This window comes from Micropterus salmoides, unplaced genomic scaffold (assembly GCF_014851395.1).
Source record: "Micropterus salmoides isolate LMB-PRFRI ecotype aquatic unplaced genomic scaffold, ASM1485139v1 Ms_hic_scaffold_4, whole genome shotgun sequence".
NCBI lineage: Eukaryota > Metazoa > Chordata > Actinopteri > Centrarchiformes > Centrarchidae > Micropterus > Micropterus salmoides.
Genome location: NW_024043372.1, coordinates 23,833,857 through 23,840,806, shown reverse-complemented (window position 1 = coordinate 23,840,806; position 6,950 = coordinate 23,833,857).

Sequence of the window (6,950 nt, the reverse complement as noted above, 5' to 3'; positions counted from 1 at the left end):
GAATATAAATAATCTCAGCATAACTCGTAAATCTACCAATGGCAAAGCCCAAAGGATGCTACTGAAACTACACAAAAGATGCCCCAGCTAACTTTACAGGATAAAAGCCTCACCGTTACAGGCCTGGTACCGTTTCTCTGAACTACTCATCAAAACTCCAAGATCTGCGCTTCCAGAGATCTGCTGTGATGGGACCAGCAAAAGGTTGCTGGATGGTCCGTTTAAAGACACCTATCTTACTCCTCTCCAGTGCTTTGATCAACCGCTAACTTGACGTGACATGTAGTTATTTAGAAATGGTCTAATAGTGCGTGTTCATAGATGTTGTATGACACTTAATAATACTGCAATTCATGATTAATTCTGGTAGTTACTAATGGTTAGTAAAGTATTTTGTGTGAGCTCATCTAAAGTGAGGACTATCTATGTCTCATTAACAATTTACAATGAAATTTAAAGCCAATAGATATTCTCTAAACATTTGTTAATAAAGTATTTCAGGATTAATTCCGGTAGTTACAAAGCATTTACTAGTTGTTAATAAATACTTTGTGTGAGCTCATCTAAAGTGAGGGCTATCTATGCCTTACAAAGCATTTACAAATGATATTGTAACACACAAGAATCAGTTATCGTCTGAACAGAAAAAGGAAACTGACACAACACAAAGGGATACAGAACATATTATTTATTACAAAATGCCTTTCACCCATTCATTCACAAAAAAACCCAACAACACGAGAGACTATTGCTGCATAAACTGTACAACTGTTGATATAAAATGAACCATCTACAACCCAACCCGTTCTCACTCCCAAGTCATCACATATGGACCAATGGTCAAGACCCCTTGTTGTCACTTTATAACACACTTGGGAGCCCCTTAGCATCATAGTTCAACGTACTGGGGAAAGCCCTGTGGCATAGTTTTTGAATGCTAAAGACAGGTCTAGAATATTTAACACTAGTGTAGCACTTTAGCTATCTAGGTTGGTACCTAGGTTCTGAGAAGTAGTGTTGGGGTAAGAAATAGACTGTGTGATTAAAGAACAGGGGCGGGATTATTACAGTGCCTTTAACACTCTCATAGTGCACCAACCATGTTTGAAACAATCCCCAGAATAAGAAGAGCTCTTTCATAACAAATACAATTTTAAAAAGTGTCCAGTGTCTTTCAGTTATTTGTATCTCTACCTGGGCAGGATAATGAACGTGTGGTGGATTTTTCTTATCAGCCAGTGTCCTGTAATCAGATGTGTCAGTCCTGTTGAATGGGATCTTGAAGCAGCTGGGTGCATCATCTCTGGGACTTGCTCGCCATCTGCATCCAGCGAAGAGTTGACCTCTAAGCTACAATCCAGGGTCTCAAAAACTAGGCTGCATGTACAGTCCCTGACAAAAGTTTTTTTTTTTTTTTCAAGAAATGGCTCATTTTAATCCCAACAGCTTTTGTAATAATGTTTCAGTGCAAAACGAAACAGTCAAAAAGTATTCATTCAAGACATAAGTGTTGTCGCCTTGTCATATGAGCTTCACCTGTGACTAATAATGGATCAATTAGGTCTCAGGTGTGTATAAAAACAAACCCAGTACACTAGACCTTCACATCAACAGCAATTAGACCTCTGCAAACATGCCTGAGAGGCTGAAGACCAGATCCACTACTGATGTGGCAGACACCTTCATTCACCTTCATGTGTCTCAGCGTCAAGTACAGAGGATAAAAAAAACATCTGAAGACACTGGAGACATTTTTCCACGAGACCTGGTCACCTGAAGTCCCTGTGTCAACCAGAACAGTTAGTCGGATTCTGTCTCGAAATGGCCTCCATGGTCGAATCAGTGCCCAGAAGCCAGCACTAAACAAAAGACAATTGAAAAACCGTGTGGCATTTGCCAAGGCCTACAGCCTGCTAAAAGGATGGACGCTGGAAAAGTGGAAGAAGGTGGATTTTTCAGATGAATTTTCTGTTGAATTACACCACAGTCGCCGCAAATATTGCAGGAGACCTACTGGAGCCCGCATGGATCCGAGATTCACCCAGAAAACAGTGAAGTTTGGTGGCGGAAAAATCATGGTCTGGGGTTACATCCAGTATGGGGGTGTGCGAGAGATCTGCAGGGTGGAAGGCAACATCAATAGTCTAAAATACCAAGAAATCTTAGCTACCTCTTATATTCCCAACCATAAAAGAGGCCAAATTCTGCAGCAGGATGGTGCTCCATCGCATACTTCCATCTCCACATCAAAGTTCCTCAAGGCGAAGAAGATCAAGATGCTCCAGGATTGGCCAGCCCAGTCACCAGACATGAACATCATTGAGCATATGTGAGGTAGGATGAAAGAGGAAGCATGGAAGACGAAACCAAAGAATATTGATGGACTCTGGGAGGCATGCAAGACTGCTTTCTTCGCTATTCCTGATGACTTCATCAATAAATTGTATGCATCCTTGCCAAAACGCATGGATGCAGTCCTTCAAGCTCATGGAAGTCAAGATATTAAATTTGGATCTCACAGCACCACTACTTAATTTGCTGACATATTTTTGTATTTGCAGTAACTTTGTTCAATTTCTGTATAGGCGACAAAACTTTTGTCTTGCCAAAATTTGACCTTTCTGTCTTGTTTAGATGATAAATCTTTTTTCAGTGAAACTAATTTTAGTTTAGTTTAGTTTAATTTCAGTGCATTAAACATCATTTGGGAGGGTTTTAGCTTTTCATATGAGCTATTTCTGACACCAATTGATTAATTAAAAGTCAGGTTAATAGCAGGTGTTTCTACAAAATAGATAAGCGACAAGACTTTTGTCAAGGACTGTATGGTGCAGAATAAATCAGATAAATCATCACAGTCAATGTTCTTCAAATAAGATCTCATCCTGTTTGTCAAAACTCAATATCATCACCCTGTTGTCTAGGGTCTCTTCTTAAGTTTTACATTGGTATACCAAAGATTTATAACTTTACCAGGTAGCATTTAAGCAAGACATCACTACTATGAATTAATTAAATTTCTCCATCTCTTAACATTATATTACATTAAATTACAACCAAAACATACTGAACAGAGTTTACACATTTTAGTCAAGGAAATTATCTTTAACATGTAACATTATTATCATAAATACTGTAAATAAAAATACCACTGAAGGTACTACATGTGCTTACACATCCAAAAGTACCTCCAGAGATTAGTTTGAAACCACGACACAACAAAATACTGTTGAACAGTTCACGCCATCTTGTTCACAACATCCTCCGACTGCTTTAACTTACAGTAATATGGTTTTAAACCACCTATTTAAGCTAGCATCACGCTGCAGTTTTAGCTCTCTCCTAAAGGTTACAAACTTTACTCGTCGGAGCTTCCAGGTGGGGAAAACTCCTTCGGTAAATGACGGCATTCAAAAATCCTGAGTGATGGTGTTTTTACACTTAAGACCCGCTTCTGGGCCAATGTGATCTTGTTTTTCCACATGCGTCTTAGCCTGCTTCTCTCTGTTCTTCCTCGGTGCAGTCTGGCGCTAAAGTGAGCGCACACTAGTGTTGTGTCGTTCAAAGTACGTTTCGTTCATAAGACCTAATCGTGTGTATGACTCGGGAGGAACGGGTTGTCTCAGTGAGTGATTCGTTAATTTTCATGCATGCGTGAAGGATCTTGGACTCTTGCGTTCACTCGTCACACGTCAGCTACATGGGCTCCGTCAGCACAGGAAACAGAATTGATTAGTTCACGACTCTCAACTGTGGGTCTGTTTGAGTCGTTCATTTGTCATGTGACAGCTTGGCTACAGGGCTGTGGTAAGCAGGCAGCACAGGAAACAGAAGTGATTAGTTCACGACTCTCAACTGTGGGTCTCTGAGTCATTCATTTGTCACGTGACAGCTGCTACTGTGGAGCAGGAATGAACCACTCGTTCACTGCTCACATGGGTCCTCCTCAGTCTTTCGTTCACTCTGCAGGCTGAGTTACTGCCAGCGCCGGAGAATGAGAGGCAGGGCGGCTGTCAGGTCACAGTCACTGGACTGACATTATATAGCTATTTTATTAATTATTATTTGTTAACATTATTACAGCGCAGTGATGTTGTGCTAAGTTATAGTTTTAACACAGCCTGCTAGTGTTTAACATTACAGCTAACAGCTGATGAGAGTTGTTGTGGGTCCACTTCAGAGCCCTAACAGAGTTCTACCTGGAGCCGAATTACCTCAGAGGTAGTCTCCTCTCCAAAACAAACAGACCCGGTCATTAAAACATTAAAACACAGCCACGTAGCAACATTAGAGTTAGCCCTGTAAACAGCTAACAGCTGATCCAGGTCCACCAGAGAACGCAATGTAACTTTTCCTTTTTATTTACCAACAGAGCCGTGCTGTTGTTTCACAGCTCCTGACTGGTGAACAACCTGCAGTGTTTGAGAGCGATGTGCTCATGTTCGTTTCTCTGTCTGCATAATCCGGACCTGATGTGGCCCATTCTGCGTCCAGAACTGCCACATTGCTGCGTTTATATGTGTTTATTTCTTTGTTCCTCTGTCTGTGCTGGAGTTCTTTAAGAACTTGAGGCTTGATCCAGATTATTATTTAATTGGTTGAAATTTAATAAGAGTGTGTTTATTCATATAGTGTATCAAGCTTATTACTTCAATATATTTACTGCAAATCTGATATTAATATTTTACTCATGGATAGGGACGTTATATATGGCTGGTCTGGTTGCATACTACTCGGGAAAGATTGTGAAAATGGAAGGATTTAGCGGAGTAGTGGTGATTACATATTGACAATATATTTCTGTGGTTTTTACATGGTTTGAATTTGGTTGTGGGGGTTTATATAATGATGATATACAGTAATCAAGAGGTGAGGGCTATAGGGCTGCAGCACCGCAATAACCAGCCTAGTTCAAATGAACGAAATGAACGAAATGACTCAAAAAAAGATTAGTTAATTTTAAAGAACGAGATTTGAATGAACGAGTCTGTCAAAAGACTCGAACTTGCCATCACTAGCGCACACTGCAGAGACTACTGGATGCGCCAAGGGTCAAAATAGCGCTGCTTTAAGGCCCGTATTTTGTTATGTTTTCTTTGGTAAGGAGGAGACATGGTTGAGAAGGCGGCTTGACCAGAAACCATACTTTCACTTGTTTACTGTGTTAAACACAGATACACAATATTGAGTTTTTTTCTTCGGTTGCGTATGGAATGCAACTAACGTTCTGTTTCAAAACTTTATTCACTAGTTTTATTTTGAAAGCGTAACCAGACGTTGCGTATTTATTGTTGCTAACTTGACCGCCGAGACGTCCAAAAACAACTCGACATAGGGGTGTTAACCCAGGCCCTAATAAAGCTGAGACTTAAGAAGCCTAACTGAGACTTTTTTCAATCTCATTTGTAATGTTTTGTATGGCCTAGATAGTCCTTACTTTAGAGAGAAAATACTTATTAAATAATTTCCTTAAATGTTCTATATGATTGTATGAACCATAGGCGCATAAATATGTTTTTTCATTGGAATAACTTTTTATCAAATACAATCAATAAGCACATAATTGATGAGCTGGTAGTGATAGATGATCTGTCTCAGAGAAATGGTACCAGGCCTGTAACAGTGAGGCTTTTACCCAGTAAAGTTAGCTGGGGCATCTTTCGTGTAGACTTAGTAGCATCCTTTGGGCTTTGCCACTGGTAGATTTACGAGTTATGCTGAGATTGTTTATATTCTTTCTCGGGAAAGTATCAAAAAACAGGCAGTTAACCTATGTCGTCTTTTTTTTTTTAACTTTCCAAATGATCTTATGAACCATTAACAACTCGTATATAAATGGTTTGTCATTAAAGTATTACTTAATTTATAAATAGTGAACCGATCATGTATAAAGTAAGAAAATACAATTATTAAGCACATTATAGATGAGCCTATTAATAAAGAATACAACATGTATAACTATGTTTATAAATTACTTACTAATGTGTATTAATGTAAGAACAATGGTTTATAAATGAATTAAAAATGTACTACTTAACAACTGCTTTATAGTGTGTAGATAATAAAGAATAAAACATTTGTAACTGTGTTTATGAATGACTTACTAATGTGTATTGAAGTATGAACAATGCTTTATAAATGATGAATTCTTTATTTACTAATGCTTAACTAAAGCTTTATAGTGTGTAGTTATTATAAAGTGCTACCGAGTCTGCTAACACCAAAAAAACGACAGGCTCCCAGCACAACACAGACCACTGTGGTCCAGTGGATAGCACTGAGGCCTCACAACAAGAAGGTTGTGGGTTAAAATCCTGGTTGCCCCGGCCTTTCTGTGTGGAATTTGCATGTTCTGCCCGTATCTGCATGGGTTTGCTCCGGTTTCCCCACAACCAAAAACATGTTAGGTTCTCCAGTCAGCGTTATTGACCAGACACTGGCAAAGATCTAGAGTTGGTCCCTTGGAAGATGGGTTAAATGCAGAGAATGAATTTCACTATGTGTATGTGACAATAAAGTATCTTCTTCTTCTTAAAACAGACTCCAACACAAATTCAACATAAGGATAATAAATATTCGACTTCGAACAAAAACACAATTAACATCGGAAAGGCATTTGAGTCACCTGAGAGACCTTCACTTTGTTTTCATAACCAACCCAGAGCTAGCGCACATCCCATCAGACAGGTAAACTCACATTACTGCAAATCATGTGAAATATATTTTGATTTTGTGCTTTAGTTGGCTCAAGTTAGGTAACGATAGTTTGCCGGCTAATGGCGACCAATTGCTAATATCACCTGTTGCAAAATACTAGAGTTGTATGGCTTGCCCCATTACTTCACCAGCTAATGCGACCCATATTACTATCCTGTGTACCACCGGAGTTGTTTTTAACCTGAAAGAAATTATGTAACATTAACAGTACAAAGCAAATGTGATGTCAAAGT